Below are 23227 nucleotides of genomic sequence, written 5' to 3' on the forward strand. Positions count from 1 at the left end.
CTGGATCCAAATGAGGTCAAGATAGGAAGATTCAATGATGTTTGATAACTCTTGCACTTTCTTATTTTTTAAACATTGTTTAGTTTTGCAGAAGTTTTCATTTTAAAAAACTGAGACTCCCTTACAGAGTGTGTCTCTGTACACAGACATATCCCCTGTCACCTGCGTCTGACTGGGCACAGCGGGCACAGTCTGCAGACGTCCCCGGTGTGTTCCAACTTCCGCGGCTCCCACCTCACACTCTTCCGTCCCCGGGCCAAACCCGGGACACCCCATCACCTTTAGGTGCCATGCCCCCTCAGGGCTGCTCCCCGGACTCCCTCCTCTTCAGGGACTTGACGCTGTGGAGGATGTTCTGTAGGATGTGCCACCATCGGAATTTGTCTGGCCTTTTCCCCATGACCAGCCCATGGTTGTGGGTTTTGAGGAGGAAGAGTTGGGTGCCGTTTCCATCACCTCTCAAGGGTACGCGGTCAACATGATTTGTGATGGCTGGCGTTTGACCTTGACCGCCTAGCAAGGTCGTGCTTGTCAGTGTTTCCACTGTACAGACTGCAGAGCTGCATTTTGCCCCTTTCTCCACACTGTGCTCTCTGAAAGGAAGCCACCTGTGCAGCCGACACCTAAGGGTGGCGAGTCCTGTGTTCCCGTCTTTGCTGGTGGAGTATCGATGTAAATCGTTTGAAAAAAATGTCTGCATAGACCTGTGAATATTTATTTCAGCCTTTGCATCTTAATCCAGTACTAGTTTTCTCACATTGTTCCAGCTTTGGCCATCAATCGTTCCTTTTACCGGTGCCTCTGCGCCTGGGACCCTCGCCCGCAGCACAAGCTGTCACTCATTTGTCTCTGAGCATTTAGGTTCCCTCCCTCCCTTCCTCCAACCCAACTTCCTTTCCTTCCTTTCTCCCCGCTTCTCTCCTGCCTTTCTGATTGCTTTCCTATATTTTTTAAAAGATTTTATTTATTTATCTTTAGAGGAGAAGGGAAGGAGTAAGGGAGAGAAACATTAATGTATGGTTGCCTTTCGTGCGTCCCCTGCTGAGAACTGGCCTGCAGGGAACCGGCCTGCAATCCCCATATGTGCCCTGACTGGGAATCGAACTGCGATTGTCTGGTTTGCAGGCCCACGCTCAATCCACTGAGCTACACCAGCCAGGGCTTGCTTTCCTATCTTTTTTAAACACTTTTTTTTATGCTAGGGCACCCGAGATGATGAAGGGAGCCCCTGTCTTCGGGGGGCTGCCAAGTGAGGAGACAGACAGCAAAAGCATCATCCACTCCAAGGTGGCACATTTTACAGCCGGGAAGGCCCTGGAGTAACGGAGCCCAAGGGAGGGGCCCCGGCCAGGCCGCAGGCAGCGGTGTGGTGTGTCATACCCAGCCCGGCCAAAGGAGGAATGTGAAGCAGCTGAATGAGAGGCGGCAGGGCCAGGTGGAAAACAGTGACAGGATTCTGGGCAGGAAAAAGATGTCTGTGCAAAGAAGCCAAGATGACAGCTGTCTTGGTGCACTGGGGACGCAGCCAGTAGCTAGTGGCTAAGAGCGTCTGTGAAACAAACCAGAAGAATGGTGTATTCGAGTTCTCCAGAGAAGCAGAATCATGGTGTGTGCGCGTGTGTGCGCACTATAGGGCTGGCAAGGCTGGAAGCCGGAGGGCAGGCTGGCAGGCTGAGCCCCAGGGAAGACTTGTTGCTTCAGTTAGAGTCCAAACGCAGCTGCCAGTGGCATCGCTTCTTCCTCAGGGGAGGTCTCTCTTTTTTCTATTCTTGCCAACTGATTAGTCCAGGCCCACCCACGTTATGGAGGGTAATCTGCTTTACTCAGTTAATCTAATCTAAAAACTGCCTTCACAGAAACATCTAAAATGCATACTGTTTGACCAAATATCTGGGTGCAGCGTCCTAGCTGCATCGATGCGTAAATTAACCAGTGCAGACGGGAAGAAGGGAAGAGGCCAGGTGAGCTTCGTGGCCCAGTGGGCAGGTCACCCCCTGGACTTCCCTCTCTCACCTTTCTTTGCAGGGACTGGGCCCCACCACACTGCTCTCCTAGGCCTCCTGCCCTCGAACCGGCTCCCTCCTGGGCCCCACTTGGTCACCTGGCAGTGAATCATGTGGTCCCAGCCACGGAAGCCCTCCCCGCTGCTTCCCTCTGAGCCGGAGCAGGATCTCTGGAGCCAGAGGGGGCTGGTGCCGGCCTGCTCTTTCCTCCTCCTTTGCTGCTGCCGCAACTCAGGATTTTAAGGAACAGGCACGGGGTGCCCCCCACATTTGGGTTCCCTCACCACTCCGCATCGCAGGGCAGAGCGTGGTGCCGGTTCTTCTCCCCCGCCAGCCTCTCCTCAGGGTGCTGTGAGGACAAGGGGACGAGCAGGGGCCGATTTAGCTGGCAGTTCTCAAAGGATTGTTTAATCTTATGCTTCGCTTTTACTGGTTCTTCCGTCCCTCACTGAGAGTCTCGGTCCGGGACCCCAGGGTTCCCCAGAATGACCGAAGGAGGGCCGAGGCTAATGTGTGTCCCGAGTGGCCCCGGGTGGACCTTTGCCTCCAACCCTCTACGGAGGCTTTTGTTGGTGATACGCTGGGACTTTTCAGGTTCATTGAAAGAATAATTTGGAAAACAATTTATAATGGGTAAAATGCCTCTTCCCAATTACCCCACTTTCATAGACCCTGGCAGTTCATTCTTCGTCACCATAGCAACCCACAGCCTGTGACAGGAGGAGCGAGCAGCACCCGGGCAGGTCTGGGGCTGACAGTGCCGCCAGGTGGGGGACGTGGGCCCGGTGCCCTCAGAACCTTCTCACGAGCCCTGGGCACCCCGACACTGGGCACTGAGGCCACCCTTTTGTACGATCTTGCAGCTACAGATTAGATACATACTGAACTCCCGAATCACCGACTGGTCACTAGGGCCGTATTGGAGGCGTGTGCAGAGGAGAATCCCAGCTCCACACCGGGCCCTGGGCCGGGGACAGAAACTACCGTGGTGGGGAAGGCCACGCGAAGCTTCTCAAGTTCCACCCCCCCCCACCAGCCACGACAACAAACAACAATGATCCCTGGTCAGGGGTGGAAAACCCTTCCACAGCCATAGAGTGTTCAGGGGATGCACACGCAGGCACACCCACCAAGAGGGGCGCACCACCATGGCTGAGCTAAGTACTCGGGGTCGGCACAAAGACCCCACGGCCCACACCGCTGGAACCGTTTCCTCTCGGGCCCTGGGCAGACAGAGCCGGTGACTGCTGAGCCCAGAAGGCTTGTTGGAAGGGACTGAGGGCCCGGTCCCGTGGCCTGCAGGGCCCCGTGGACTTTTTCCTCAGCTCCCCGCAACCCCGCCATGCGACTTTAGTACCATGTGCCCTGTGTTTGATTCTGTACTTGATGTCTGTCTGTGCTTTAGCCACAAAGGAGTAAGAGAGCTTCTCTCTCCAGGAACCTGTTTCCCCAACCCGATGCCATTAGAGAATGAACGGGTTAGATCTCAGTGCTGTCCGTCCACGTGATGCCAGTCTCGCTGGGTGACCTTTCTCGGTAGAGCAGGCGTGTCTGCTAAGAGGGGCAGCCCGCACTGACCAGACCAACCCGGTGCCGGCACGTGGACAGAGGCAGCTGCTGTCTTGGAAGGAGGAGGTTTTGATCTGTCAGAAGGGCGTGTGTTTCTCATTGGGTCTCCCCAACACAGTGCAGGTGAATGTGGACACTCCCTCTACACAGACCAGCCCTGAGGTCAAGTGTCTGCGTCCAAGGCCACTCACGCCGCGAACTACGAAGCCAGACATGAACCCAGATCTGCATCAGATCTGACCACCGCACCGTGTGGGGATCGTTCCCTCTCTCGGGGCCGTGGCGGTTTCATTTGCAGAGAAACCCTGAGAACAGAGACTGCCTCCCCGGCCATCAAGCAAGACCCGGGACCCAGATGGGGAAGGGAGTCCCAGCAGGCCCTCGGTGACCCTGGGCCTTGATCTCTTGGCCACAGTTGAGTGTCCAGAGGTCAGCTGAACCCGCTAAGGCCACCACATCCCCGGGCTGGGGAACTTGAACCTCGCAGAGGACAACTCCGGCCCCATGGGGGCTCAGCGGAGTCCCTCTAGGGCAGGGTGCAGAGGGAGCAGGGACAGCTGAGGTTTCCAAGAGGGTGGGGTCCCACTTCCCCTCGGGCCCTTCCCTCAGGGCCGTGTACTTCCTCTTCCTTTGGGGACTTTGGCCAAGGCTTCGTGTCATGAGAGTAGTAGCTTCAGGGCCTGTTAAGACAACCCGGTTGCCATGCCGTCCCAGTGTCCGAAAGGTCGCCGCCACCAGCGTTCAGGCTCCTGTCCCCAGGGCTCCTCTCCCAAATTTAAGTGTCATTTCTCCCATGTCCCACTCAGCCTGGAGAGGCAGGCTTCCCGCTGTGTGTGATCAGGGTGGCCTCGCTGTCCCCTGTTTGGACCCTCAGCCATTCCATGACTCGCATGACCGCTTCCCCGAGTTAAACACTGAACAGAAACTCCTGTTCTTCTGTCCCCTGCTGCCCACGCTTGGGCCGCCTGGTATGTGGGTTTGTAGGTGGGTCTTCGGTTCCCACTAGGCCCCAGCTGGGGTCCTGCACGTCAGCTCAGTCTGACACTAACTGCCTGGCGAGGTCCCACACGCTGTCCCCACAGGACAGGGCAGTGGCCAGCAGGGGGTCTCCAGGTTACCTATGACCTCTCTCCAACTTGGCGCTAAGGCAGGAGTTTCCATGACCCCCTCCTCAGGCTCAACAATGAGCTATAAGGCTCCACAGGACTCATTACAGAGGATGTCATTAAGGATGCTGACTAATGGCCAGGTGCGGAGGTGCCTCGGGCAAAGTCCGGAAGGCCCCGGGCACAGGCGCTCCTTTCCCTGTTCAGCCGGTGGAGGGATGCTCCCCCCTCCCTGCGTGTGGGTGCTCCCTGACCTGGAAAATCCCTGGAGGGATTTTTATGGAGGCTGCCTCACCACCCACAGTCTGTTACTGACTCAATCTTCAGTCTCTCCCTGCTCCCCCCCTGAGGGCAGGGGCAGGGCTGGAAGTTCACAGCTTCTAAGCAAGGCTTGGCCTTTTTGGTGACCAAGTCCCCACCCTGGAGGCATCCAGGAGCCACCAGGAGGGGCCTCATTAGAACGGAAGCTACCCCATCACCCAGGGAAGTCAAGGGATTTCAGAGCTCTGTGTGGGGAACAGGGGCGGAGACTATTATGTGTATTTCTTCTTATGTGATAAACATTCTCTGTTTAAAAGACCCAGAACGATTTCTGTTTACCTAGAATGCCCCCCACTGATTTCATCTCCAAGCTCCCAGGTTCCTTCCCACCCACTGTGTCTAAGATGTTTGTGTTTGTCTTTATTATTTCTTTGAACTGCCCTAACAGAGTCCCAGGAAACCCAGCCCACCACACACACACACACACACACACACACACACACACACACACACACTTTTTTTCTAACAGAGTTAGGCAGTGCTGCTTTTAGGTTTTTGTCACCAACAGAACCTGAGCCCTTCTGTGCCTGAACTGCTCCCTAAACTGTAAAGCGTCTTTTGAATCTGTGCCGGTCGTGGGAGGGGCTGGGTGAATGTTTGCAGAGCATTGACATGCGCGCCTTGGCCCCTGGCCGACACGCACACGCAGGCAGAGGGGCTGACGTGTTGTCGTGTGTGTCATCCTCACCGTCACTGGGGGTCTGCTCTCGTCCACTTCAGCCTGACGTCCTTGCCTCCAGGTTTCATTGCGGCTGCACCAGAAACCGGAGGCGTGAGGGCTGCAGAAATTCACTCTGCCTCCTGGCTTTCGGGGGAGCGGGGCAGGTTGTTTTCCGAAGGGATGGGGGTGGAGACTTATGTTCGGGATCTCACGGTAGACGACCTTTGGACCTGCTGCAAAGGGAATGGGAGGTCCCTGTGGAGGCCACAGAGAAAGAGAACTCCTGGGGATCTCCAAGGGGGGCAGAGGTTGGGCTCTGCTCACCGTGGGGACCCCAGACTCGACCTCGGTTCTCGACATCAGTGGAGGTTGATCATGCTGCTGTGTCTTCAGACCCAGGAGCATGATGCGAGGGGAAGGGGCAGGGCCAAGAAAACCTCCTCTCCCGGGTTGGACAGGCTTCCCCTTTGTTTCAGAGGGTCTCAGAGCTGGAAGGGACCTCAGGAGGCAGGGGGCTGAAGGGCCTCATTTCACACTGAGAGACCGAGGCTCAGGTTTGAGAAACCAGCTTTATGTCGGTGAATGGGGAAGTCAAGCCTTGCCCCCTGTCCCCCCACCACCACCGGGACACCAGATCTGTGTCATTACGTGTCTGAAATGTACCGTAAAGGGGTCTGATTAGAATAAACCAGGCTTTTCTTTCAAAACCTTCCTGAGCCGGTAAATATTACTCATTAAGCCTTTAGAGAGAATTATTTTGGTCAAATTACATTTCTTTCAGCTACACTGTGAATGTGGAAGTTATTTGAGGAGAAAGGGGGGGCATATGGGGCCCCGCTGGGGCTGTGATGAAGGTCAGCTCAGGTAGGACTGGGTGGGGGGAGCGGAAGGCTGAAAAGAATTCAGGATCCCGAGACAGCATGAAGGAAGCCGCGATGGGAAAATGTAATACAACAAAGCAAAGCAAAACCAGGGCTCCAGCATCCCGGGCCCCACCCAGCTCAGCCCCCTTCGAGCAGCAGTGCCTTTCTGGAAGGTATGCCCCCTTACAGGGGTCAGCTTCCCCCCTGTGCAGTGGAGTTAGAAGATCCCCCGCCTGCCTGTTCTCCCTGCGTGTAATGAAATCAAGCAGGTTAATGAAAAGCCCCAGGCGAAAAGGCATGCTCATCCCTCCAGGGAGGCGGGGCTGCTCCCCTACTGCCTCTCTCAGAGGCAGGCAAGTCCGTCAGTGCAGCAGGGACCAGGCCTCAGGCTGAGCCCGGCCTTTCAGGGTGGGAGCGTGGGGACCAAGCAACAAGCCCTGAGGAAGTTTCCTGTTCTTTCCCCCTGACCCGCCCACCATTCTCCCATGTTCTCAGCCAGCCAGGGGCCCAGGCACCCTGAGCTCTGCCCATACCCTCCAGGGAGCCGCAGAGCTGGTCACACAAAGACAGATCGCGGGGAAAGGGAAACCCAGTTGCGATTGAATGTGGCCCAGTTCAGTCTTGACCTTAACAGGGAAACTGGAAGAGTTTTGCTCCCACGGATGTGTCTTAGACCTGGGGACACAATAGCACGTACGGAGCTCTTAAAATGGGTCACGCCGTGCCAGCCCTCACGGATGCATTTCCTCTCCGTCGCCCTCATAACAGACGTTCGCGTAGGTGGCATCATGCGTGATTGATGGTTGAAGAAACTGACACGGAAACCGTGAATAGGTTTAGTGAACCGAGTGGTTAATGCACAGCAAGGCTGGGGCTGGTGACAAGGACCACCTGACCTGGAAACCGTGCGCCCCCCGCTGTCAGCTGTTCATCATGCGGATGGTATGAGGCCGGCGCCGTGCTCGGCGGTGCTTTGCACGCATTGTCGCCTCTCCCTCTCAGAACAGCTCATCACCGAAGGGCGTTAGGAGTCCCGTGACACTCACAAGAAAGCCGGAGCTCAGAGAGGCCAGAGGCCAGGGCTCAGGCGTGGAGGGACTGCCCCTTCGTGAGAGCCGGCCCGTCTTTCCTGTGGGAGGCAAAGGCACAGTGTGAGTTCAGGTGCCTGGCACTTTCAAAGTCAACATGACCTTCTTTCTTAGGGAGGCAGACTCTAACCCCACGGCGGGAGCTCCCCACGCCCCCTTCACTCGGTGGGTGAGGGGCCAACCTCACTGGGGAGCGCCCCTGGCCCAGCGTTTGCCGTTCTGTCCCCTGCACATCAGAGTCCCTTAGGGGAGGAGAAAAGCCCCGAGTGTCTGTCCAAGGCCACCTGTTCCTCATCTGCTTAATGTACTGAGAGCATTCGCCTGTCAGTGCTCCTCAGCCTCTGCAAACGTCCAAAGGGATGAGAAGGTTACAAAGGCTTGCCGAGACTCAGTCTTCTGGAGAACCGGCCTCCGCGGCGTGACCTTTCATGCCCTTTGCATCCTGGGCCGCCCGGTTTGGGCCGCAGATTTCCACACACCGGCTGCGGCCGCCTTCAGATACACACCTTCTAGAAAGCGGGTGTGAGCGCTGCTGGGCGGGAGCCTCCGTCGGGTTGTCCGATGCCGTAGCCCCCAGTTCCAGGTGACCGACCGCTAAGCACTTGAAATGTGGCCACTACAACTATGGAGCAGTTTTTTGTTCAATTTTAATTACATTTAAGGAGCCACATGTGACCAATGGCGACAGCAGTGGCCAGCAGAGATCTGGACAATCACGGAGAACAGATGAGCCTGGTCACTGATGCACACGCTTACTTTATTGTAAATTTTGGTTTGTTTACCCGATGGGCTTCGCTCGTGGCTCTCTCAGTGTGCATGCCCTGTGGGGATTCGCAGTCGTGGAAACACTTTGCATGAAATTGAGTTCAAGAAGAGGCCAGGTGTCTGCTTATTAGCACCACAGTGTAAAAACTGCCGGGGTCCTCGTTAAAGGATTAAACACTCACGAGTGCAAACAAACAGCCTTTCGTGCGCTCACTGCTGGCCTGCTGCCCAGGGGTGGCGAGGTCCATGGGAAGACACGCAGGATCCGTGGGCTCACGGGGGGCCCTCTGTGCAAGTGGCTGGGGGGTGGGCGGGCTTCTCTGTCCGACCGAGCTGCTGGCTCCTTGCCAGCAAGTTCTCTCCGGGTAGTGGTTCTTTACCCCCTGTCCGTATTGGTTATTGTGCTTTTCATAGCCCTTATCTCCTGCAAGAGTGTTCATTCCTTACAACAATGACCCCGCGTGAAGCTCTGCCACGAGGAACTCTCTCCCAGAGCGTCCTTCTCTCTAACCGCTGAACCGGAAGCGCCGTGTCCACTCCAGTGTCCACACACACAGGCCCCCGAGCCCCATCAGAGACCTGGGTCAGACCTCCTCTGACCTCCTCCTCCTCGTCATACAAAGGCTCAGGCTGCAGGGTGGGCTGGGGAGGCCTGCCATCGCCAAGGGGGCCAGGCGGTCACTGTCATCTCAGCTGTGGACAGACCTCCACCCCCCCGCCCTGTGCTGTCCCCACCCCTGAGGACAGTGGGAAGCTTAGAGAAGTCAAGACACGTTTATTCAGTCTCCTTGCCGTGAGCGAGTGTCGTGCACCTGGTCTGTGCCAGCTGCTGCTCTGGAACGCAATGGTGCAGCAGTGATAGAACGTCCGTCTCTGCTCCCAAAGAGCTCGCGTTCTGCCTGGAGGAGACCGACCACTAGTGAACGAAGAGTCAGTGTGTCTGAGGATAAAGGCCATGATGAGGGACCAGGGAGGAGGCTTCAGGAGAGTGAGGCGGGGCCACCCAGGGGAGGGAACCCAGGCATCGTCTCCGGCAAAGTCGCCTTCCGGGCAGGAACCCGGATAAAGCCTCCAGGTAGTGGGAAAGCAAGTGGAAGGGCCCTGAGGCCAGAGAGTGCTTTGCTCAGTCACACAGTCACACAGTCACACAGGTGACACAGGGCAGGACCAGGATTGGGTCAGCTCTTTCTGATGCACAAAGAGCTTTCTTTATTCTTTTGACCACACTCGCCAGCTCACTTTGTTAGCAACTTTGTCGCTATGGGACATCCAACAACGAGTTGATCTTTTTTTCTCATCTGCAAAAAAAGGAGTTTGGCTACAGTGGGGAAAGCCATGACAAGACAAGTAGGGACATGTCCCCCACAGGGGACTGTTTATTTCCCCAACCTTGGGCGATGGGCATTGTACCCATTTTGCAGATGGAAAAACTGAGGCCCCCAGAAGGGAACTGGCTCTCCTAACATCCCCTTGCTGTATGAGGCAGGGGTTGGATTTGAATGTAAGCTTGTTGAGCTGCACCTGCCACAGTGACTTGTCCCCATGGGGACATTCCCTGCTGCTGCCGCTCTAAGTCCCTCAGTTGGAAGAGCCCAGGGGGACAGCTCAGTGTGTTGTGTGCTGGGCACTGTATGTTGCTCCCAGGTGGCTGAGTTGGTCTTAAATATGAGAAGGGGTCCCGCCCCCTGCTGAGTGAGGACCTGGCAGAATTCGCCATAACAGGTACCCTCTTAATATTAGCTTTCAACAGAAAAGAGGAAAAAATCTTTCACCGAGGCACATGACAGCTGACACATTAGAACTTCATAGCTCCAAATTGCAGACTTATTAAAGCCATTAGAATAATTATGATGGAGGATTTACTTAAAAGCCCATAATGACTTTTCAGACAGCCTTTTGCTCGAGCACCTACTCCCACCTCTGCCACTGTGCCTCCTCCTTCCGACACCGTCCTCGGAGGCCGATGAGAGCTGTGGTCCTCTCTTCGTCCGAGTCCCCAGGGCCCCGGTCTGCGAGCAGCTGGGGAAACCATGCAGCCGGAAGAGCGCGGCGGGGCTTCTCCAGGCCGCCCGGCTTGCATTGGTCAGCTCTTGCATTTCCTTACCCTGTTTGGGAGTCTTGTGTGATGAAACTCCCCCCTTTGGACTGTCTTGGTGGGCAACACAAGTTGTCACTGAGGACAGCCCTCGTGAAACTCACAGAGAAGCCACGTGGCCCGGAGAAGGTGGCCGCAGAGTTTGTGCTTGACTTCTTACATCACTCCGGGAGGGCTCCGTGGCCCTTTCTCCCAGACACCACCTCCAGCAGAGAGTAGGAGCTCACATCATGACAGGCACCCCTTCATTCTCCGGTCTTTTATGAAGTGAAAGATTGTTCGGAAGAGAGGGCTTTAATCATTCATTCATTCATTCATTCATTCATTCAGGAAACGTGCTCCGTAGCAGGCACTGGGAAAAGCTTAAAGAATAAGATGTGGATTCTGCCAGTGAACAAGTGGACAGGACTTCACGTGCACCACAGAAAACACCATGAGAGCAGTGACTGAGCATCGTGCAGTTCAAAGCAAGGTTCTTCTTTGTGGTGAAACTTGACAAGCTGATTAATTATAAAATGGAAAAGGAAAAGCAAAGAACTGGGAACAGCCAAGACCCTGCAGAGGAAGAGCCACAGTGTGGCTGACTGACCAGAGCGCTGGACTTGGTGTCGGGCTGCAGGAACGAGGGCAGCGTGGGGTGGACGGGCAAGGCCCCTAGACCTGGAGGCCCAGCCCGTGCCTCGAGCTCCACCTGTGAACACCTGCAGCTCTTCAGTGGGGGAGGGGAGCTAGTCGATGAACGATCCTGGATCGTGGTGACTCACACAGAAGAACACTTGAACTGGGACCCTTTTGTCACTTCGCATGTGAAAATCGAGTCCAGGAGGCTGGGAGACTATGAGGTTCAAGGGAAAACTGTGGAAATTTTAGATGACGTAGGAAAGTGGCTTCACGGCCTCCAGCTTGGCAGGATTTATTAAGGAACACACAAAAAAACATGGACAATAAAGAAAATAGACAAAGTCATCCTCATTAAACTTAAGAGCTTCAGTGGATCCACAGAAGCCAGAGAGGGTGTAAAGATAAGCCAAAGCTAGAAAGAAATATTTGCACCTATAAAATTGACGGCAAATTCCTTTTCAGAATATGCAATAAACTGCAAATCAGTAAGCACAAGCAACTCAGTAGAATAATGGGCAAAACAGTCTATTCAACAGGAAAAAAAGAAAGAAATGATCAGCGTATGGAAGAACCCCTGCCTCTGTGGTCATCAGGGGGATGTAAACTAAGACCGCAATGAGCTGCCGTTCACATCTGCCAAATGAGTACAACTTGAAGTCTGACAATCGGATGACATGGAGAAATGGGGTGACCCCGCCTTTCCGCCAGTGCTGGGCGGGGGGGCGGTGTGCCCTAACCCTGGGAGAGAGCGATGTGGCTCCGTCAAACACACTTGAAGATGTGCGCACGTCCACCGCAGCGATTCCACCTCTGGGCGGCTACCCTGCAGAGTCTGGCAATTGCCCCAGAGACCTGTACAGAATGGGCCACCTTAGCACAATATTTAACAGCAAAAACGGGGAAGAACTGGAATGCCCACTCACCAGCAGTAATGGACATTAGAAACACGTGCCAACCCGTAGAAAAGTTCACAGCAGTGAAAAGTGAATGAACTCCAGAAAAGTGCAAACGAGTGGAGGGAGCTCTCCAGCATCAACTTGAGGGGAAATAGGTAACGCACCAAAAATATGTAGTATGAATTCATTTGCATGAACTTCAAAGTCATGTGTCACTAGGCAATACAGATAATACTAGATAACACAGAGGAACCAGTAAGAGAGAACACAGGGAAACAAGTGGGCCTGCTAAAAACATAAAGAAAACCCATAAAACGTCAAACAGACGTCCCAGCAGGAGTCCGGCCTGAAGGAGGAGGACGGGAAGACTGTGGGAGGGGCTTCCAGGTGACCGCAAAGGTGACGGCCTCACTTGCTAGACCGAATGATGGACACGCTGATGTTCACCTGCGTGTGGCTTATGAGTGGTCTTCCCTGCTCTCATCCAGCACTTGATATTGTCACCGTGTCCTGCCTGCGTGAAGGGAACGAGGCCGGTGGGAGCATAGCGATGGAACAGATGACAGTGACCTGTACTGGCCTGGGCCTTAGAGGCTGGGGAGACGCCCAGGAAACATGGAGAAGGGGAAGCTCAAGGACGCAGTCAGGCAGGGGAAATGGGGGTGGGGATGGCAAGTCCGTGAAAGCTAAGTCAAGGTCAGTGTGTGGGGACGGAAATTTGCACAGGAAAAGTGGGGGGGTCTTTCAGGTCTGGAAGCCTCCGAGGTATTCCGTGATCAGTAGGCAGCCGGCGAAGAGCTTCAGAATGTAGCGCAGGGCACGTCATGCCAGACAGGTACCGTTCTCGCATTGTCACGGGTGCGGTTCAGCAACGCTAAGCGTACTCCTGTAGCTGTGTGTGTCACCACTGCCCGTCCCCAGCACTGTTTTGTCACCAAGCCATTATACATTTCTGTCAGGCATGCAATGGGATCGGGTTTTCCTTTTATGGGGAAAAAAACCCTAAAAGCTAGGGAGTGTCTGAGAGCAGGGTGATGACTTCAGGGAGGCCGTCTTCGGAGGTCAAGCATGGTCCAGGCCAGGGAAGGTAAGAGAGAGGGTGGAAGTGGGAGACGTCGTGTGAGAAAAGCCACAGGCCCCCAGGTGCCCCTGGGAACGCACAGGTCTCTGGTGAACTGTGGGGGAGAGGGTGGGGTGGCGTCCATGAGCCCAGGTTTCTGGGCTGGGTTCGTGCTGAGGTCGTTTACAGGAACAAAGTTATGAGAGCTTAAAAAACAGGTTGGTTGGGTGACTTTGTTTTTCAGAGCAGCTGCGATCTGTGAGTTTTACCCCACTCTGAGGCTTATCTCCATGCTGGGGACAGGTGTCGAGTCCAGTTTCGAGATAACAAAGCCAGTGGAGCAGAGGAGATGTTTCTGTAATCTCGCCTAGTTTTGCTGCAGGGAAAATGCAGTGAGTCTGTGGCTGAGAGTCAATGCCAAGTGCGAATCTGAGACTCCAATGAATGAGCTCCTGGCCAGATCCCAGGTGGTGCCCACAGCTCAGGGATCTGGCGTCCGATTCGCCAGCTCCCGACACCTCCCTGGTGTCCGTCCCATCGGGTCCCTCTTCATCTTCCTCACAGCCCAACGGGGCCTCCCCAGGAGCCTCCACTACCTGGAGGGCATCGCCCAACCGCTGACGGAGCCTGGGCCTGAACTGACCAACCGCTGCTCCTGACCCAGCCATCTGGGAGCAGCTCCTGTGAGGTGGCAGAGAAGCCGCCCCAGGATGTGGACAAGAGTGTGCACCAGGGTGGGTAACCCCAGCCTGTGAGCTGAATCCGACAGGCCCCCCCCCCACGTTTCTGCACAGGGGGGTTTGTTCATGTTTATGTGCTTGGGAGAAGTATCTTGTGACACGTGAAATTGTCACATTTCAAGGGCCATAAATAAAGCTTTATTGGAGCCCAGTCAGCTCCTCCCCGCGTCGTTCAGGGATGCTTCTGTGCTGCGTGTGACGCCAAGGGGACGGTTGCAGCAGAGTCCACAGGGCCACAAGGGCCACAGTGAACACTTCAGAGCGGACGTCCTCTGGCCCGCCACAGACCTCGGGGCACCGCTCTGGTGCTCCAGACAGGAGAGAGCGCGGGGTCTGTGGGGAGCACTCGCCTGGCCCCCCGCTCCTGCCCGGGAGTCGCCACAGCGTCTGACACACCAGTTCAGCCCCTCTTCCCTTCCAGCTTTAAATCCAGGCCCCAAGGGCAAGGCTCACCCCCTGCGGGATCCGACTCCATGACGCCACCATCCATCTGCAGAGTGTCCGATGTGTCCGTCCCTGTGCCCAGGTCCTTGCTGAGGCTGCCACAACCTAGCCCCTCCCCCCAGGGGTGCACGAAGGTCCAGCTCAGAGTCACTCTATCACCCGCACCCACCTGCTGCCTGGGCACACCTTCCTATCGATTCACTTCTCAACAAGCATTTGCTGAATCTGCACCTTGTGTTAGGAGGTGAGGATGTAATAAATAACTAATAAAAAGACAGGAGGGGCCTCTGTCCGCATGGTGTATGGCACCTAATGCATGAGAAGCATTAACAAGTAAGACCCCAAATAAGGGACTCACAGTGGCTTTGACCAGCGTCGTGAAGGAAAGCTGTGTAGGTGACGGGACCTCAGTCCTCAAGGACGCCACACAGGGGTCTGAAGGGTGATGGGTGCTCCCCGTCCAGAGGGGGGCAAGCAGCAGTCCAGCAAAGGGATCAGGGTTTTCGGAGGCTCCGGGCAGCACCGTGAATCTAAGGGACAAAGAAGGACACAGAGGACATTGTGGCCGGAGCTGGGGGAGGGGGCAGTGGTGGGAGCGTGGCAGGGACGGCGGGTTCCCTGCCCCCTCTTCGCACCTTCCCCCCCACATCCCCACACACGCACGCTTCTCTCTGGACAGGCGGGATCCTGCTTGAACATAGCCACTGAATGAATCACCCCTTGTCTACACCACAGTTATATTATCCAGCCGTAAATGTGCAGTTAAGGAGATTAATTGCATGTAAATTGCCTGAGCTGTAATTTAGTGTGGCTTGAAAAAGATTGTAACTGGTTTGGACGATGGAGTCCCACGTGTGTCAAGCAGGCACCTGTGCCTCCGAGGACTGGAGCAAAGTGTTAAGCACAGACCTGGGGCGTGGGGAGGTGGCGATAATTCTTAACGGTTACCATCTTCTCACCGCATTTCCTCATTCCTAGTTCATGGTCAAGGAGTGAAATATTTAAAAAACTGTCAGAATTGGGATACATTTTTCTCTCTCTTTTTAAACATTGTCACAAGTGTTATCGATACATCCTCCTTCCTCTTCGAATTTAAAATCTTCAGTTCGTTTGATTACATGGAGGAGAAGCCTCCGGGGAGAACCTGCTGCCCCCCCAGACGGAGGCAGGCTGCGTCTGGTCCCCAAGACTCTGCTGCAGCCTCCCAGCTCCCAGGGCGTCCCCACCTCCAGTCCCTGGAAACTCAGGATCTGTTACCAGCGTGGGCTCAGAGAGTGCTGAGTCAGCCTGGGGCCAGACGGTGAGTCACGGGCCCCACCGGGCTGATCAGCTCTGATCTGCAGTTTGGATCAAAGAACACAGGCCTGTGCTTTGGGTCCCTGGAGGCCTCTGTCCTGCTGGCCGGCAGGGGCGTCCTTGTTTGAACCCTCAACCCTCCCTTCCCCTCCCAGACCTTTCAGTACAGTTCTGTGCTGGCAGTAGGTCTGCGAGGACCTGTCAGGCTGCTTGTGCCTCAGTTTCCCCAATGGAAGCATTGAGTGAGGCTGCTCCTAAGAGGTTTGTTAGATTCATCTGCAAATGAAACAGAAGTTAACCAAAATACCTCCTTAAATCTTAAAATGCTTAATAGAGTAGGCAGATGGCAGCTGGCCAGCAAGACTAGGCCAATAATGTATTTTTTGGCCAGTACAGTTCTCACATGCACACACATGATGGTTAGCTGCTGCCCCTTGGGATGTCATACCTAAAGTTCCCAGTGCGTGGCTTTCCTCGAGGCACTGGCAGACCCCGCCCCCGTGGGCCCTGGTCCCTGGCGGGGCCCAGGAGCCGCCGGGCTGAGCAGCCGGTGGCCCTCGAAGTGGGGGCGAGCCCTGCAGCTGGTCAGGGCTCCCTCCACGCTGGGGGGAGTTTCATGCTGCTGCCGCGCTCGTGGCCTGTCTGGCTCCAATACCATCAGATTCCTGGGCCCTGCAGGCTTGAGCTTGTGACTTCTGGCTCGGACTCAGAGGATGGGAATTCCACAAAGAACACGGGGCCTGGAGCCGGAGGGGGCGGAGGACGGCCGCCGCCCCCAGAGGCCAGGCAGACGGGAAACTCGGAGTGGATTCCCAGGGTCCCCCTACTCAGCTGGGTGACATGGGGCAGGTTCGCTCATTACTGTTTCTTCAATGGTAGCACGGGGACAGCAGTGCCACCTGTCATTTACTGTGCCCCGAGGTACGCCTGGCACCCTGCACTCTCTCCAGCCCACCCTGTGTCTCCGCCAGGCATGATTTCCACTCACTCTCGACCTGGAGGCTGGGAACCTCCCCGGAGAAATGACCACGGATGCCCAGCTAGGACCCAGCCCCTGCCGGCCTGTGGTGGCTGTGTTTTGGGGCTGTTTGGCGGAGGGGGACAGGCACACTGCAGGAAGGGCTTTAGGAAGGCCCAGGCACCTGGGACTCGGCCATGGTACCAGTTAACCAGCCTCACCCTGGCCCGCCGTGCCTGGGGGAGGGGGACGGCTGCCTGCTAAGTGCCCAGCGCCCAAGCGGCTCTGCGGTGGGGTCTCTCCAAGGTCCGGAGAACATGCTGCCCTCCCTCCACACCTGTGGCCCTGAGGGGGACAGGGGTGACGGGGCCTGGGCAGCAGCCAGGGGCCTCAGAGGTTCCCCAGGAAATGGCCTGGAATACGGGTAGGGAGCCCAGCCATCCTTCAGAGTGTCCGAGGCACACCCAGAACCCCTTAAAGTACATATTATATATACTATAATATGTACACTACATGTATACAGAACAATATGCATATGCGCCCATGTTTGTGCATGCATATATATGTATACATACGTGGCATATCATGAGCCTTAGGACACACTTATACAATAAATGATGTCAAAAAGCTTCCGGTGACTAAGTTCGTCCTGGGGACGAGATGTCTGGTGTGGTGAGTTGTTAACAGCACAATGTTGTAGGTTTGAAAGTTGCTAAGAGGGTAAAAAGTTCTCATCACGAGGGAAAAACACTGTAGCTGTGTGTGAGGGTGGATGTAACTACACGGACTGTGGGTGATCATTTTGCAACGTGTTCGTACATCAGATCATTATATTGTACACCTGATACAATGTTACGTGTCAGTCATATCTCAATGTAATGAATAAATAGATCAACACATGCTTTTCCTAAGCCTTCGTGTATCTTACCATGGAGTGAGGTGTCCAAGGGGAGCTTCTGGATCTGAGAGGGGCCTCGCGCCCAGCTGTTGGAAAGGTAGCAGTCTGCCCGTGAGCTGAATCAGAGCAGCTCCCAGGGCTCATCTCCCCCAGCAGCGGAGGCCCAGAGGGAGCAACACTCGGATGCGCTCATGCTCTATTTTTATACTCCTGGGTGATACGCCTGCAGTTGTTTAGCTTGAAGGGCTGGGGGAGGCTGATTCCTTTCTACCTAGAGCTCCAGGTGCAGGTAGCGCCGAGGTACAGCCGAGGGGCGTCCGGGGACCGGGCTGACTCTGGCTGCGGCAGCCTTGCCGCTGAAGGGCAAGGTTTGGTTCCTGCCCTTGCTTTGGCTGTTCCGTTGTTTCAGGAGCATGAAAGAAGTGGACACAAAGTCCTCTGAGAGGCAAAACGAGAGCCAGGTCTGAGTTCAAGGCTGAAGGTGCACACCGGAGAGAGGATGAGGAAGGACAGAGATTTAACATAAATAGGTTTTATTTTAAACAAGTGGCAACATAGGTCCTAGAAGGCTTTGGGGGCTGAGAAGTGACTGACAACCCCGTGACCTTCATGCTATGGCGTTCTCATACTGGTCAGGAGATGCAAGAATATTCTAGAGCAGGGTTCCCCAGGAACCGCCAGGGAGCTCCCCTCCCAGATCTTCCGCAGCCAGCTGCTGGCATGTGGGCAGCTGTCCCAGGGGGAGTGTTCGGTGGCAGGAGAGCCCTCCCACCAGCAGCTTTTAATTAGGAGTGCCACCATCTCGGTGCCGAGAGCCAAGGTGGTTTTCCTCTTTCCTTAAACATCACTGACTTGGGTGCAAGAGCCGTTTTGTGGGTAACAAGAGGCAGGCTTTGTGAAGCCCTCTCATCTCGGGAAAGACAGTTGTGCAGGGACCTTCCCTCTCTGTCCCCCTCAAAATCCCTTTCTCTTCCCGCCACACCACACACCCACATGCCACCGATAAGCCAGGAACCAGTGAGGGAGTCCTACTAAAGGACAGGTTTGTCCTGAAAACGGGGATCTCTCTGGGGGAACCCCTTACCACCTGAGGCCTGTTTTAAAGCTGCAGACTCTGGGGCCCTGCAGCCTTAAAGCACCAGCAAGAGTGAGAACTTGCTGGTTAATGTGGCACGGATCCTGCGGACGTTTGAGACCTGCTGTCCTGTTATGTGCTAAGACTGTGAGCGGGGCACAAGGGAAAATGGCTGCCCTGTGACGATTTACAAATCTCTGAGACGTGACCACGGATGAGAAGGGGTGCGAGGAGACCCCTGGGCTGTCTCTCGTGGGCACGAGGCCGGACCTTTTGCAAGCATGACTTTGCAGACAACCATGAATGAGTAAGGTCCATTCCTTTCCGTTTGACACAGGGGAAAACTAGAGGCTGAGAACAGCTCAAGGCCACACAGCCAGTAAGGGGCCGAGCGGAGACTTGAATCTGGGTCAGCCAGAAACCACTCCATCTCGGCTCTGGGGCAGCTTCCCAGTCCAGGCACCAGCAGCTCCCCAGTTAACAAGCTGAATGGCGAAGGAGGCTGGGCCAGGCTGGCAGGCAGTCCGAGCCATTTGGTCCCTGCCATGACATCCCGGGGGTGGCTCAGCAGAGAGCTCTCTCTGGTCAAGGAGGCAGATGTGTGACTCTGGACTGTTGTGCAAACAAAAGAGCCACCCTCGCAATTCTCACTGTTTGTCCGGAGATTACCAGGTTCCCGCCTCCATTTGTGGAGTCTGGCAAGTGGCAGGGGTGGGGTGACCAGGATCCCCTGGTAACTTAGCAACAGCTGTAGGATCCACATTCCACACAGCAGGCCCCAGGGAGCCAGACTGGGCCAACAGCTGGGGTCTCCACATGGAGCTTCTCACCGGTGAAAGGTGGGGTGCTGCCTCAGTCCAGGAGCCTCTCCTCTGAAACCTGTGACCCTGATGTGCCTGGAAAGAAAGCCACACAGAACACTCACACCTGTCCCTCTCCTTTTCTTCCCTCTCTCCCTTCTTTTCTTCTCTTTCTTTATCCTTAGCTCAGACTCACAAAGGGCACCTACTATGTGCAAAGAGCTGAGCCTACCTAGGTCACTGGAAGAGGCAGGAAGTAGGCATGAGGTCTACTGAGTGGTGGGCATTGCCCTTGAACTTGCACAGGTTGAAAGCAGTCACTCCTCTGTTTGACTCACAGCTGGGAATATTGGGAAGCTCTTCACAGCCAGCCCCTTTCTAGGCCCGCACAGCTGCGGAAAGCCATGGGAACGGCGGAGGGCGGATTCGGGGTTAGGGGTCTGTGTGTGCATGCACCTGGGGCTTCTGCACTCACTTCCTCCTTATGTTCCCCTGGAAACCCTAGGGGATGATCATCTCACAGCCCAGCTGTTGATAATAAGTGTTTATTGAGTGTCTACTATGTGCCTGGCATGAATATGTTAGCTCATCAAATTCTCATTTTTAAAAAAAAAACTGAAGTAGATGTCCTCATTCTCAGTTTGGTAAATAGGAAAGTTGCAACCCCAAGGGTTGCATTTCTTGCCTAAAGACCTTAAGATAAGATGGTAAGAAAAGCCAGGAACCCCCCAGCAAGTGCTGACCAAGGACTCACTACTCTATGGCAGACGCATGGGTTCAAGCCCAGAACTTGTTTTGTTCCGACTCTACGCAAGTGCCTGTTGAGCCCCACGGGGAAGCTACCTGGGACTCGGGTGTATCATGTACTGCGACAGAGCCCTGGTGTTTATTTGTGCACTCGTTATTTATAAAAGCATTTACGCATTCTTTCCCTTGTTTATTCATTCAACAAATATTGATGGAGTGCCTACTGTGTGCAGGTATGGTGCCATTTACTGGGAGTTCACTGGTGACCACAAAGAGACATCGTCCTGGCTTTTGGAGTTGGCCCTCTAGAGGGGCCATAGACATTAATCTAGGAACCACACTCGTGGGGGTCATTGCCAGTCAAGAGCCACGGTCAGCCAGGAAGGAGCTGGTTTCTTTACTAGATCCTGATGCCAGGGAGCCTGACCACCTGGCCGGGAAGTGAGGTTGACCGGGGCCAGGTGAGGAAGAGGGAACTGGAGGCGGGGGTGAAGAGTTTCTGTTGTAGAGGGCCAGCACGTGCAAAGGGCCAGCACTGAGGGGAGAGACTCAGAGGGTCTGAGACACCCCCAGCCACAGATCCGCAGGCATCTCAACCGCGTCCCAACCCAACACTCAGTGAGGAGAGCCCTGAGTCCTCAGGCCACAAGCCTTTCTGCAGTCACGCCAGATTCTATCAGTTACCAAGGCTCGGGACTCTTAATCCCCTCCTTCTCAAACCTGTCGTCTTCTCTCAGTTCCTTACCTGTTCACCGGGGTCACTGAAGTGACACCACCCACTCCCTTGACCAACATTTACTGTGGGCCTGCAGGGGGCAGAACGAGCAGTCACAACCCCTGCGGTCTCCAGGCAGCTGAGCAGGAAGCCAGACACTCTCACTGGCTTTGGACTGTCTCCCTGCCCCCAGGCTTATTGCTTCCTGTCTACACCCCACACTTAGCCTGAGTGGCCTGTGTGCAAAGGACGTCTGGCAGTGTCCAACCTCCCCCCCACCCTTAAAGGGTATCCTTGACTCATGGACTAGTCCAGTTATCTCCACACAGCCCCCACCCAGTGTGTCTGTCCCCTGCCACACCCACACTGCCCCCGGAAACAGGTGCCCCTGTGAGGATCTGAAAGAGGGAACAGCCTAAGGACTGCACACCCTGGGGCACCATTTCCTCAGTACCTTTCTCACCGCTTCCCGCTGTTCATCCAGTGTGACGGGCCATTCAGTACCTTAGAGACAGACTAGAAAAGCCCAGTCACATGCTCTGTCACATGGGACCAGTGGAGCGTGGGCTCTGCTGAGCGTGGGGCTTGTTTGCCTGCTTCACGGCTGGAGGCAGATTTAAGGCTCCCTCTGCCTTCAGGTGGCTGTCAGACTGGTGGCCCTCCTGGCCCAAGCGGCCGCAGAGGTGCCGTCCGCTGCGGGCTCTAATAGTCTTAATGAAAACGCTTTATCCTTGTCTGCATTGGGCTAATCTCGGGAAAGGCCTGAGGTCACCTTTTCAAGCATCTACAACGGCTCTCAACAGCTGTTCCCTTTCAAGTTCGGGAGCAAGTATTTCAGAGCTTCACGACAGTCTCTGTAACTGTTCTATGACTTTAACTTTCAAATCTTTTTAAAAAAAATAATGCCAAATTGATTTTTACTTACTGATTTTGGTCATTTTTTTTTAAGAATGCATGCACACTTATACAAATTTTAACCCGTCCTCCCCTGGAAAGGCACGCGAGGGCAGAGAGTCCTAACTCACGGGGAAACACGCGTCGGGGTTGGACAGGTCTGGGTTTGAGTCCCGGGCACAGCACGTCCCCTCCGTTTGGTGTTGGACTGGGTGCTCCCTCTCTGAGCACTTGGTCTATTCACAGAGAAAGCAAGAATCATCACACAGCGTGTCTTGCAGGTGGAAGGAGACCTAAAGCTCACTTGTGGAAGCCCTAGTTCAAGGCGAGTGGGAGTTCAAATCCTCCCCTCCTCTAGGTCTGATGAGCTTGTTGCTGACCAGAGCCGGCGACCACACGCTGTGTGCGCGCCACTGACCAAACCCTGTACCTGCAGAAGTCTCTCCCCCCGGGCCTCAGGGCGATCTCAGCATTCTCTCAGTGCAGCCTTAACCAACCCATCACAGTTCTCCAAGAGATGAAACACGTCACCGTGTTGACCTCTGACCCTCATGACTCAGAAACTGGGTGTGGCAGAAGCTCAGGGCAGCAGAGAGGACCCTGGGGAGGGGACCCTGACCTTTCATCGGGCTTTTCCCTCCTTCTATTTGTAAGACCATGAACTCACTGGGAATCCAAGACAACCAGCCTGTTTATCCAAAGCCCTCATTCATAGGCAAGGCAGTTGAAGAAAGCAGAAGCCAGCTTCTGCTGGTTCTAGCAAGCCACCTGGCATTGGCTGTCACTTACTAGCCAACCAGCCCATTGAACAAGGCAACCCCAGGTTTCCAAGCTGTTCTTTAGAGCTCTCTGTCAACACGAGACGCTCAGAGCCAGAAAAGGAAAGAACTCGAGGCCAGTCCTGGCTTGCTCTGTGGGGCCCAGGTCAGCAGGACCTCAGGTTCTCGGCAAGGCTGTCTAAGCTCAAAGCTGACGGCATCGCTTCCCAGCCCAGGAGGAGCACCACTGTTGGGGTCGACTGTTGGTGGCACTTTTGTGCTCTGCCCCCAAGACCTGAGCAACCCTAGACTTCTTACCCCATCTCCCTGGGCCTCCTTCACCGATCAAAGGGACTGATGGTTCCTAACTCACTGGGAGCTCAGACCACCGAATGGTGTGATGCTATGAGAGCCACTTGGGCTCGAGCCTGGAGTCGCGTTCTGTTTGTGTGGCATTCTGGGGTGGGGTGGGACAGGGGTCTGCAAGAGTCATCTGCCCTTGACACATGGAACCGAGAAAATTCCCGTTAAAATCACTGCGCTAGGTGGATGGAAGGGGCGAAAGCTCCAAAAGGGAGTCCAAGGCTGAGGAGCCAGAAGGCGGAGGTATGCGGGACAAGGAGAAGTCGTAGAAGGACCTCTTAAGTTGCTGGTTACATGTGAGATCTGGCCGGGAGGCAGCGATTGGACCGCTGAGCGTCTTCAACCGGGGCTTCTGTGGCTGGTTTCTTCCTGCTTCCCCATGTCTCGGCCACCTTCCCCGGCCACACACTCTTCTCTGTCATTTGGACCTACTTGCTTGCTGCCGGATGCAGACGTGCCTCCAAATCACTTTGCCTGGTGCGCTCCACGCT

At 55.1% G+C, this 23227-nt stretch overlaps 1 long non-coding RNA gene across 1 annotated transcript; it reads right to left on the reverse strand.

Moving 5' to 3' along the window:
- Window positions 1-7361: 7361 nt before the first annotated feature.
- LOC128626737 (uncharacterized) lies at window positions 7362-21380 on the reverse strand. Its single transcript, XR_008390789.1, has 3 exons — window positions 21176-21380; window positions 14591-14762; window positions 7362-7652 (listed from the first exon to the last, which is right to left on the reverse strand). It is a non-coding gene; the product is annotated as an uncharacterized LOC128626737 (long non-coding RNA).
- Window positions 21381-23227: the final 1847 nt, after the last annotated feature.

The sequence above is a fragment of the Artibeus jamaicensis genome, unplaced genomic scaffold (genome assembly GCF_021234435.1).
Source record: "Artibeus jamaicensis isolate MK-2021 breed Jamaican fruit bat unplaced genomic scaffold, CSHL_Jam_final scaffold_916, whole genome shotgun sequence".
Lineage (NCBI taxonomy): Eukaryota > Metazoa > Chordata > Mammalia > Chiroptera > Phyllostomidae > Artibeus > Artibeus jamaicensis.